The 12,574-nt window shown below is 43.6% G+C and overlaps 1 long non-coding RNA gene across 1 annotated transcript in view; it reads right to left on the bottom strand.

Moving 5' to 3' along the window:
- LOC114086097 (uncharacterized) overlaps nt 1-12,574 on the bottom strand; it is a 42,993-nt gene that overhangs the window by 7,712 nt on the left and 22,707 nt on the right. Inside the window, exon 2 of the long non-coding RNA XR_003581591.2 lies at nt 1,312-1,398. This is a non-coding gene — a long non-coding RNA (uncharacterized lncRNA). The remainder of the gene's footprint in view (nt 1-1,311; nt 1,399-12,574) is intronic.

The following is a 12,574-nucleotide window of genomic DNA, read 5'->3' as shown; positions in this document are numbered from 1 at the left end:
TTTGTTCTCGGTCCTGTGTTCAGCCACCATTCTTTTAGAATCGTGACTTTCAAGCTCTTTTGAGAGTAATCCACAATAAGAAACACATTTCACATTACATCCACAGGAACAAATATAAAACTGAACAGAAGCTTAACAAAACCACATTTCTTCTCCTTATTGGGGATGCCTGTTTTTAATTTCTATTCTGTTCTGATTAATTAAAGATTTGACTGCCAGGTCCAGTGGTGCATGCCTGTGATCCCAGCAATTAGGGAGGCTGAGGCAGGAGGATCTCAAGTTGGAAGCCAGCCTCAGCAATTTAGGGAGATCCTATCTCAAAGTAAAATTATTTTTTGGACCAGGGATTGAACCCAGAGGCGCTTCACTACTGAGCTACATCACCCCCACCTTTTTTATTTTTTTATTTTGAGACAGGGTCTTGCTAAATCGCTTAGAGCCTTGCTAAATTGGCTTTGAGCCTATGATCCTCCTGCCTCAGCCTCCTGAGCTGCTGGGATTACAGGTGTGAACCTTCACGCATGGTGGTCAAAGTAAAATTTTTAAAAAGGGGGGCTGGGGATGTTTCTCAGTGGTAGAGCACCTCCGGGTTCACTCTCCAATAACCCCAACACATACACAGAGAATTGACTGATACCCCTTGAACTGATTTCCAAACCCACTAACGAGTCTGGAATCACAGTCTAAAAAGAAATAGTTTACGAAGGTATTCCTCAGCTATCCAAGGAGCAATTAAGAAAGATCTTGGTATCCTCAATTCTTTTTGCTGTTTCTTCTGAGATCTCCGTCCACCTTTCTATAATGCTTTTTCTTAATGTTTTTCTTTGTTATTAGATATCGTCTATTTATTTCTCGGGGAAAATGAGAATTTAACTCTCTCTGTACACCTGCTGCAAATACACATATATTTCCCTTCCTCAGCTCCTGAGATAATATGAGAGCTTGGTTAACAACATTCATTGTTTATATGATCATCATTCTGTGTATCAGTCAGGGTCCTAGTGAAGAACAGATGGCACGCTCAAATTGGGTAATTTGAGAAGAATTGAATAAAGGACTATTTATATAAGTGTGGGTAGCATACAGGGAACCACTAGAGATATGGCTGGGAAAACTATGGGGACTCCATTATCACTCGTAGGCCTCAAAGGACCTGGGGACAGAGAGATGCCAGATAGCAGCTGTAATCATCGGTTAAGGCATGAGGCCAGCCTTAGATGCCCACGCCAGGAACGGAGCCAGGGAACTAAGTGCCTATAACCCATGTCTTCCCTCTGATCTCCTGCCGGGGCTCCCCTGGGGTACACCCACCTGGAAGCCAGAGGCAAAGGAGCCTATTGGTGGAATCCATAGATGGTGGCCTCCCATCACAGAGCAGGCGGGGCAGGCTGGATGGATCTGGAAGGCAAGGCAAACACAGGCAGCACATTATGTAACTCGTATTCACAGCTGAGGACATTTAGCATTCTTTTCTTTCTTGAGTAACGCTGATTTTCCTTGGAGCTAATAATTGGATCTTTTTCTGCAAGACTTTTTTTTTTTTTTTTCGTTTTTGGTTTCTTGTGTTTTAAATTCAAATTTTGTTTCTACCCCAATGATTCACACTCCTGTAGAGTCCAACAGTTCCACAAGGTCAAGAATGAAAAAGAACAGCTGGGCATAGTGGTGCACGCTTGTAATGCCAGTGTCTCCGGAGGCTGAGGCAGGAGGATCGCGAGTTCAAAGCCAGCCTCAGCAACAGTGAGGCCCTAAGCAACTCAGTGAGACCCTGTCTCTGAATAAAATACTGAATAAGTCTGGGGATGGGGCTCAGTGGTCAAGTGCCCCTGAATTCAATCCCTGGTACAAAAAATAATAAATAAATAAATAAATAGCATGAAAAAGAACAGTCCTCTGTAGCCCATCTCTTGCTCTCTGCTACCCAAGGCCACCGATTTGCTTCTTCTTTAGCTGATCCTTGTGGTATTTTCCTTCATATCACAAAATGACATGCTTGCGGTGATAACCTGCTCTGCACAGCGTGGGCATTATCTACTGGTGGCTCAATATGCAAAAGGAAGATTTTGGTTCTTTCACCCATCTCCCCTCCTCGCTCACAGCACACCAAGCCTCCAGCATATTGCATCATAATTTTAACTAAATCAACATTCAACCTTTACATTATTATGATTACATAAATGTAATCCATGCCTAAACTATATAGTGACCCCTAGTTATCTTTTCTGGCCCTCTCAACTTTCTTTCTTTCTTTCTTTAACTTGATTTTATTTGTTTATTTACTTTTATGTGGTGCTGAGGATCAAACCCAGTGCTTCACACGTGCTAGGCAAACGCTCTATGACTAAGCGACACCATCAGTCCTAATTCTCCTTTGTTTCTTCTTCTTTTTTTTTTGGACTAGGGATAGAACTTCAGGGCGCTTAACCATTGAGCCACTGAGCCAGCCTTTGTTATTTTGTATTTTAAGACACACTCTAAGTTGCTTAGGGCCTTGCTAAGTTGCTGAAGCTGGCCTCAAACTTGTGATCCTCCTGCCTCAGCCTCCTGAGCCACTGGGATCACAAGTATGTGCCACCACACCTGGCTCTAATTCTCTTTTCAATACATTCAAATACATATTCCATATTTTATTTAATTCTTGCTGAGTTTCTTAGGGCCTTGCTAAGTTGATGAGACTGGCTTTGAACTTGTGATCCTCCTATCTCAGCCTCCTGAGCTGCTGGGATTGCAGGTGTGTGCCCCTGCTACCGGCTTTGCATTTTTTTTTTTTATTTTTTTTTTTGACTAAGAAAACCTTTCCCTTCCCATATTTTTGGTGAGAGCTGAGTTGCCAGCCTGTTTAACCCAAACACTGAAAATGGGGAATAGAAACACGCTGATTGGCTTGGACCGTCAAGCTGGAATTAAGCTCTCTTTTCTTGAGGAATGGATATGTAAACGAAAGTGGGATTCTGCCGTCAGGTACAGGGTGAGATGGCTACTGGGCAGGCTCCCACAGCGCCAGTTACAGCACGGACTCTAGTCCATGGCAAGCATTAGATATATCTTGGCTGCTGTTATTAGCTCTTATTAGCTATGGGAACTTCTTCGTCAAGGCATATACCCCCTCCTGCTCCAAATTCTTCATCTGTAAAACTGAGAGAGGAGGGCTGGGGATGTAACTAGCTGGTAGAGTGCTTGCCCCACATGCACAAGGCCTGGGTTCCATCCCTAGCACCACAAAGAAAAAAAAAAAAAAACCAGAGAGAGAATAATCTGATTTATTGGATGGTCATAAAATAAAATGAGATGATGTGTGTAAAGTCTTTGGTGCCTCATAAATGCTAGCTAGTTGTTAAACTTGTATATAATTATTGTCCAAATACTTGGGGAGTAGGCTGGGGTCTCCCAAAAAAGGTTCCTGAGATTGGCCCCAGCCCGTGTAACTAATTTTCTTTATGCAACTTACTTTTTGTTTTGGTTTTTGGTACTGGGGATTGAACCCCGGGGCACTCAACCACTGAGCCACATCCACAGCCCTTTTTATACTTTATTTAGAGACAGGGTCTCGCTCAATTGCTGAGGCTGGACTCAAACTTGTAATCCTCCTGCCTCAGCCTCCTGAGCTGCTGGGATTACAGGTGTGCACCACTGCATCTGGCTCATAGGATCTTTTCCTTGTTCTTTGGGTTTCCAAATTTTGTGATCATTTGCATATTCGTAGTTGTTTTCAGGTCAGCCGTTCTGTGATCCACTTGATCAGTGCTTTCAATCTGGAAATAGGTATCTTTCAAGTCTGAGGAATGTTCTTGAATTTGGATGGTTCTTACCTTTCATTTGTGATGTGTTCTCAACCAGATTTTATTAGCTTTAATTTCCTGTTTTCCACCTCTCTCTTTTTGCTCCCTATCGTAGGCAATAGACTCAACTTTAGTTTCCAATCTTCCCATTAGGTTTTTCATTTCTGCTATCCTAGTTTTAATTTCTAAGGGTCCTTATTTATTTATTTATTTTTCTTGTGGTGCTGGGGATTGAACCCAGGGACTTGGGCATGCAAGGCAGGCACTTTACCAACTAAGCTATACCCCCAGTCCTATTCTTTAAGTGTTTTCTTTTTATTTGCTTGCAATATCTTGTTTTATTTCTCAGAAAATATTAAGCATCAGAGATGAACTCTGTAGGATAGTTTCTTTTATTCTGAACAGTTTGGCCTCTGTCCTGCACTTTAGAGAGTCTCCTAAGATATCTGGTAGCCCTAAAATATCTGTTCATGTTTAAGATTATAATCTAGCTGGGCACATTGGCTGGGGAGGCTGAGGCAGGAGGATTGTGAATTCAAAGGCAGCCTCAGCAAAAGCGAAGCCCTAAGCAACTCAGTGAGACCCTGTCTCTAAATAAAACACAAAACAGGGCTGGGGATGGGGCTCAGTGGTCAAGTGCCTCTGAGTTCAATCCCCAGTACCCCCCCCTCCAAAAAAAACCAGATTATAATCTAAAAACGTGATTGGAAGAGAGCTCAATGGGAGTAATTGATTATAGATCTCACACAATCTAGTTAGACCATTATACTGAAATCAGAATATTTAGATCATTTTCTTGCAGATGCAAGGTTCTCAGACAAGAGCCATTCTAGAAAGCTCCTTCTGGAAAGACGTCTAGAGAGTGGATGTCCGACTTTCAGTCGGAGATGAGGGCTGAGGTCCTGATGGTCAGTTAGCCTTTGCTTGTGCCCTATTTTCAGTACAGGATCTCCCCCTCTACTGTGCTTAATGTCCCCTCTGCCCAGTCCAGAGAGCCCCTGCCCTCCAGAGAACACAGCTGAGCATTTGGCTCGAGTGGAGGGCAGCACTTGCCTTGCTGAGTTTGGGGATCTGTTTTTCAACTGGCTTCTAATGCCAACACTGTCAGTGACTATGTTCTGGTGTCTCGGCTCTCACCTCACCTTTCCATGCTTTGTGACACTGAGGCAGGGACCCTGCAAAGCACAGACTTGGCTTAGCTGTTCCTTGTTGGGCTCTACCCATAGAGGGCAATAGAGGGAAACTGGAAGACTGGGCAAAGAAGGAGGGAGGAGGCACTTCCTGTTGGCCTCCTGTTCCTGTGGTCAGCATCCGGAAGGGCCTCTCCATCCAGCTGTAGCATCAGTGGAAAGATTTTTTTTTTCCATTTATTGTGGGGGGACGGGGATGCTGGGGATTGAACTCAGGGACACTCGACCACTGAGCCCCATCCTCAGCCCTTTTTTAAATATTTTATTTAGAGACAGGGTCTCACTGAGTTGCTTTGGACCTCGCTAAGTTGCTGAGGCTGGCTTTGAACTCGAGATCCTCCTGCCTCAGCCTCCTGAGCGCGGGGATTACAGGCGTGCACCACCGCGCCTGGTTGGAAGGTGGTTTTGCAGTTTTTCTGACATTTATACAACCAACCTCATCACTTGCCACCCCAGAGACTCCGGCCCGTATAGAGGAGCACCCCTACTTCAAGCTTCCAGGTTTTGATAATTCCAACTTTTTCCTTTGTTCCCCACCCAGCTCTGGGAATTACTCCCTCCATGATTCCTTAAGAATTCTCTTTTTACCCTTTCAGTTACCCAGTTAACAACTCATGCCTGCTTAACAATTCTTTTTTTTTTAATATTTATTTTTTAGCTGTAGTTGGACCCAATACCTTTATTTATTTATTTATTTTTATGTGGTGCTGAGGATTGAACCCAGGGCCTCACATGAGCTAGGCGAGCACTCTACCACTGAGCCACAACCCCAGCCCCTTAACAATTCTTTATATGAAATTCCTTCTGTTCAAATAATGGATATGGCCTTTGTCTCACTCATTTTATTCTTTGTAGTAAATTCCTTTGATCTCAAATAAATGGTGTGGCCTCTGTTGCACCAATTTAATTCTTTACATTAAACTCCTTCAGTCTCACCAGGCATGGTGGTGCACACCTGTAATCCCAGTGGCTCTGGAGGCTGAGGCAAGAGGATCACAAGTTCGAGGCCAGCCTCAACAACTTACCAAGGTCTTAAGCAACTTAGCAAGACCCTATCTCTAAATAAAAAAATAAAAAAAAAGCTGGGGATGTGGCTCAGTGTTGAAGCGCCCCTGGCTCAATCCCTAGTACCCGCTTCCTCCAAATTCCTTTGGTCTCAAATAATTGGTGTTATTTGTGACCATATCCCAAGTAATTACCCTGCTTTCTTGTTTCCTAACCCCATCTACGTCCTGCATTAACATATTTAGTTGCCTCCAAGTCTCAGGCTTTTCTAGAATTTTCCAACAAAAATTAGCTGGCTTCTTGGTCTCCCTGACCCCCTTTGAAAACAAGATTCAGCCTCTTGTGGTCTGCTGGGTCACTAAGTATTTTTCCATCTGCTTTCTAGCTTCTAAAGATTTCTTGTTCTCTCCTCTTCCTATCTCTTTGCCCCTGTAGGGTTTTAATCCAGTTTATTGTCAACTGTAATGAAATTTGTTGGAAGGAACCATTACTTAACAACAAAAAAGAATAAGAAACTGTCATTTTTAAAAGAATGAAAACAAACTTGGAAACATATTGCCCCAGCAAGTCAGGATGGTGGTCTCTTCTGGGGGCAGGATTCAAGAGGAGATGGATGGCGGAATTTCTTTGATTGCATTTCTCAAGTATATATGAGTTTCGATCACTCTGTGCATGATAAATTCAACTTTTTTTTTTTTTTTTTTTTGATACCAGGGATTGAATCCAGGTATTGAATCAACCACTGAGCCACATCCCCAGCCCTTTTTTATATTTTATTTAGAGACAGGGTCTCACTGAGTTGCTTAGCACCTCTCTTAATTGCTGAGACTGGCTTTAAATTCGGGATCCTCCTGCCTCAGCCTCCTGAGCTGCTGGGATTACAGGTGTGCACCACCACGCCTGGCTAGATTTCATAATTTTTAAAAAGCTAAACTTCAGCATATGACCATATCAATTAGCTGAGCCATATGTATTCACCTGTATAGATGAGAAACTTAACCACAGAGGGTCATTTTCCTCCCACAATTAAGAAGTGCCTGGGAAAGCAGCCCAGGGTGAGCAGATCTCCCCATGCTGCCCTGGGCACCCTGTATCCTCGCAGATCTTGGTGAGGCCAGGCTTAGCTTTTCTATTTACCCTTCTTATGTGGGCTGCTTCACTCTGGGCCCCACATCCATATTCCAGAAGGTGCAGCAGAGGAACGGCTCAAGAAAATGGGCAAAGAGACAAAGTAGCTGAGTTGGACCCTTGAAAAAAAATTTCCAGAGTGATCCAAACAGCAACTTTGCTTCTTTCTCATTGGCCTTGACTCTGTCAGGGGCGTCCCCAAACAAAGGGGTCTGGAAAGGTGGTGGCTTTACCTAAGAACATTGTCATCCTGAAAATGTCCAGGGCCATGTTAGGAAGAAGGATGAGTGGAGAGAACTCTTTGGAGAGGATTATTGGTGTGCTGTGACCGACACCCCCAGCCCCCACCCCAGCCCTGCCACCCTGCCCCCGCCCTTGTGCCCAGGAGGAGGGAGGAAGGCTGCCCTCTAGCCCCAGCATGAAAAGGGATCAAGGAAGGGGGTGAAATGGATATTTCATGTGCTGCAGTTGCCATAAAGATGGGAATAAATGATATTTATAGACCCCGAGCACAATGTCTGGGACAGAGCGATCATCCAAGAAATCTAAACCTCGTAAAAGAAAAAAAAAAAAATCCCAGTTTAAAAAATCATTTCCCATTAAACAGAAAAGAGCGAAAAAGAGAAATAAATGGGTCATTTCAGTCATATGAAGTGTAAGAAACATGGTTGATGGTTCATTAATGCTTGGGTCCCCCCACCCCCAGTTGGAAGCTGCACATTGAAAAAGTTTAAGGTCTGTGAGGGAAAGCAGAACACATACACCTGCCACGGCAAACTTAGGGCTTTCTTTTTTCTTCTTTTCTTTCCCTCCTCCCCTTCCTTCCTTCCTTCCCTCCTTCCCTCCCTCTTTCTTCTTTATTCCTTATTTCTTCCTTTCTTTCTGTGTGTGGTACCAGGAATTTAACCCAAGGGTGCTCAACCACCGAGCCACATCCCCCATCCTTTTTAGTTTGAGCCAGAGTCTCACGAAACTGCTTAGAGCCTCACTAAATTGCTAAGGCTGGCCTCAAACATGTGATCCTCCTGCCTCAGCCTCCCTAGTCACTGGGATTACAGGAGTACATTGCTATTTGGGGGTACTATGGCTTTCTTTTAGCTTTAGTTCTAATACGGTAAAGAGAATTCCTTCCATCTTCCTATTCTTTTTTGGTTACCTTTTCCCTCTATTTCTAGGACCTTCTTTGTCTTTTCCTGCACTAAAACCTATTGTTCTCTTTTCTGATTGGTATCTGACTTCATCAGTTAATAAATGGGTATCATCTTAATAATTTTATAAAGAGGCTGGGGATGTAGCTCCACGGTAGAAAGCTTGCCTACCATGCACCAGGCCCTGGGTTCCATCCCTAGCACTACCAAAAAAAAAAAAAAAAAAAAAATATATATATATATATATATATATATGGTACTAAAATATTTGCTATTTTGGTTAGCCAAAATATTAACTTTTGGCTGCAAGTAGAAAATACTTCATTAAAATTAGCTTAAAAATCATGGCATTTATTAATTTATGTAATGTATCTGGAGTTTGGTGGTTCCAGAATTGATCGATTCATTAGTATGACATTATTAAGGACTCCGGTGTTTGTTTGTTTGGTTTTTTCTTTCCTCTTAATTGTTTCTTTATCTTTAGTTTTATTGGTTTAGTCTTCACATTTGTGCCTTATGATCAAAAGATGGCTTCAGCAGCTGCAGGCATCAAATAAAAAAAAAATAGCATTGAGCAGGATAGTAAAGCAAGGGAGAAACTATTTCCTGTCTTATTTCCACCGCCCCCCCCCCTTTTTTTTGGCATTGGGAATTGAACTCAGGGGCACTCAACCACTGAGCCACATCCCCAGCCCTATTTTGTATTTTATTTAGAGACAGGGTCTCACTGAGTTGCTTAGGGCCTCACTTTTGCTGAGGCGGGCTTCGAACTCATGATCCTCCTGCCTCAGCCTCTGGGATTACAGGTGTGCACCACTGTGGCAAACCCTCCCTTTTTTATTATGCTTATCATCCCTCTCTGCCTATTCTTCCTTAGGCCTGATGGCTTCTTTTTTCTTTCTTTTTTTTTTTCCTAGTGTGCTTGGGATGGAACCCAGGGCCTCCTGCATGCTATACAAGCACCCTCCCTCTGAGCCACACCTGCATCTCTTTATTTTTAATTTTGAGACAGAGTCTCGCTAAGTTGCCTAGGCAGGCCTGGAACTTGCGATCCTCCTACCTTAGCCTCCTGAGTTCCTGGGTACAGGTGTGAGCCACCTTGCTGGGGCCACAGGATTTCAAGGGGAGGGAGAGAAACCAATATCTTTTTAAAGCCTGGAGTGAGGCAGTGCACTTGGCGATTTTATTGAATTTTTTTCCCAAGAATCACAAGAAGCAGATATGATCATTCAAGGTCCAGAGAGGCAAAATAACCAAACTCCAAATGAGGCCCTTGGGAAGGAACAGAGGTGGCTTCAAACCAGGCCCGGCTGTTTCAAGGCTCACCTGTCAGAACAGCAGGCTGAGGCCCAGCATCTCCCCCTGGGCTGTGTTTCTCCCCGCCTTGGCCTGCCCCAGATAGGGGTGGAGGAGAATAAATCTGGAGTCAGGACACCTGGGATCCCAGTGTCCTCAGATGGTACCCATGTGACCTCAGGCGGGGCAGGAAGCCTCCCTTTACAAGACTTAATACTCTCACTGGTAACCTGAGAATAACAAGGGCTACCCGGAGGATGGCTGCGGAAATGAAGGAAGGTAATAGATTTGAATTCTCTTTAGAAGATCCAAGTCTATGTGAATGTCCTAAGTCATTATGATGGATGGATTTATTGTTTGCCTACACAATAAGATAGTAAATTGGGACCTTCCTATTGCTGTCCTATACCAACGCAAGAGATATCACATTCCAAAATGAGTGTGGACAGATCCGCAGAGGCAGACTCACCAAAGACATGCTCTAAAATTCTCAAATTCCCTCAACAATTTTGATTATAAAGGCATCGAGAGAAGGGAGCAGGAAGGAGGGTTTGTGAAGATTTTTCGAGAAGGCTACTGAGGGGTGGGGGATGGGGTTGCCTTCTAACCTCATGTTTCCTGAAAAAGTGCATTAAGAGGGTCCTTTAAAGAGGTTGGGTTACACAGGAAGGGGGGGGGGTGTCAGTGTCAGGCTGGAGTCTTCTTTAGTTTGGAAATGGAAGAAACATATTAAAGTGATTCTTTTGCAAATTGAACATCCTCCTGAAGTCAGAACATTAATTATCAGCATCCCAAGGCCCCTGTACTCCGTTTTAGTCTGCTACCCCTAAGGGTAGCCATTAACCTGGCTTCTAATAGCACAGATTGGTTTTTCTTTATCTCTTTCTTTCTTTTTTCTTTTTTATTTCTTTTTATTTATTTATTTTTTTAATTTTGGTACCAGGGATTGAACACGGGGCACTCGACCACTGAGCCACATCCCTATCTCTATTTTGTATTTTATTTAGAGACAGGGTCTCACTGAGTTGCCCATGGCCTTGCTAAGATGCTGAGGCTGGCCTCAAACTTGCAATCTTTCTGCCTCAGCCTCCCAAACTTCTGAGATTACAGGTGTTCCCCACCACACCTAGCAATGTGTACTGTTCTAAGCCACAGCACCAGGCCCCTCTTGTGTTCTTGCACTCTTTTACCATTCTGCCTTCTACCATGGAATGATGCAGCATGAATACCCTCACTAGATGCCAGCCCCTTTGATACTGGACTTCTTGGCCTCCAGAACTGTGAGAAATAAATTTCTTTTCTTTATAAATTATCCAGTCTGTGGTATTTTATTTTAGCAACAGCAGAAGAATAAGGCAGGTAGCTTCTGATTTGGGACTGCTATAAATGTTTTGGACATTCTAACACACTTGTGGACATAGCTAGGGGTGGGATGGTAAGGGTCATGGCGATGTTATTTGTAAAAGCTGAAGCAGCTTAAGTCTTTCCCAAGAGTTTTTGAAGGTGTATGGATTCCATACTCCACTGCCATCCTCTCACCTTAGCCCAAGAGGGGCCAAAAGGGAGTGGCAATTAGGGAGCCAGTGTGTGGTCTATATGGTAGGAGCTGCAGCCAAAGGGACCCAGCCTCCCGTGAATCCCATAGAAGTCAGGATCATGATCCCACCTACAGAAGCACTCTAGTGCAGTGTTGGCTGTCTCAGTACAGTGAGAGGCAGGAGGCTAGGTTCTAAGCATCTGGTTTTTACCTGACCAATTCCCTTCCTTAGCTGTGTGACCTTGGGAAGGTCAATTTCCCTTTCTGGGCCTCACTCTTGTTTTTCTTTTCTTTTCCCTTCCTTCCTTCCTTCTAGGGATTGAACCCAGGGGCACTTAACCACTGAGTTACATCCCCAACCCTTCTTTATATTTTATTTAGTAACAGGGTCTTACTGAGTTGCTTAGGGCCTCACCAACTTGCTGAGGCTGACTTTGAACTCGTGATCCTCCTGCCTCCGCCTCCACAGCCACTGGGATTACAGGCATGAGCCACCATGCTGGCTACTTGCCTTTCTGCTGAATGGCTCTTCTCTGGCCTGAAACCCTTATTCCCTATGTTCTCAACGTCTCAGGAATAGGAGGCACACCTTCTTTTTCTGCCCTAGTCCTAGAGGGCACTGACACTCTCCACGCCTACTGGCACGGTAGGCCAACAAATGTCTTGCAATTTCATTTCCTAAAGAAAATTCTGTCTTTATGGGTCCAGCGATGCAAGTAATGAGGATTAAATTGCTGCATTAAAATTAACAACATGGTGTATGTGCGCCTGTCCAAATACAGATGCTCCAGAGCACACCAGCTTTATGGAAAAATCCATTTCCATTCTTATCACACGGCTGATCTCTAAAAGAACAGAGCCAAGACCATCTATGCATTATAAGCTTATTGACTCACCATTGTAACCAAGGACAGTGGGTCATTAGAGATTCCAACATAGACTCCAAGAATCCTGTTCTTCATCTGGGAACTTGTTTTATCACTTGGTCTTGCCTTGTTCCTAATGCTTAGCATTTAAAGGTTATATATAGAAAAAAAGAAGAAGAAAAAAAAAATACTCCAGACATTATGTACTCACTGTCTGGAACGGCATTATATTTCAACAGGATATTATCACTCAAGCAAAGAGAAATCATTTTTACTGGGTAGAAAATTATTTCATTGTGCAGTATTATTCAAGCAATTAGAAATCACATTGTGTGGTGAACGATCAGCTCTTCTCTCTGGAGTTAGTTATTATATTGTTCATATTTAAAATGTGTGGCTGCCGAGAAGAAAAAAAAATAGAAGCTTTTTCAGTAGACACGTGGACACTGAGCAGCTCAGGCAGATGAGCCATGATGTCATTTTCATTTCTCGGGAAATTCTTTCTGGGGTTGCCCTGAAGTACCCTGTTTTATTTCACCCATCAGCAAAGCTGGGTTCCTTGAATTCATGCCTTTTTGGCCAAGGAAAACTTAGCTCACCCCCACCCACCAGGACTTTATGGAGA

The sequence above is a fragment of the Marmota flaviventris genome, chromosome X, assembly GCF_047511675.1.
Source record: "Marmota flaviventris isolate mMarFla1 chromosome X, mMarFla1.hap1, whole genome shotgun sequence".
NCBI classification, from domain to species: domain Eukaryota; kingdom Metazoa; phylum Chordata; class Mammalia; order Rodentia; family Sciuridae; genus Marmota; species Marmota flaviventris.
This window is presented reverse-complemented; position numbering and strand designations above follow the sequence as displayed.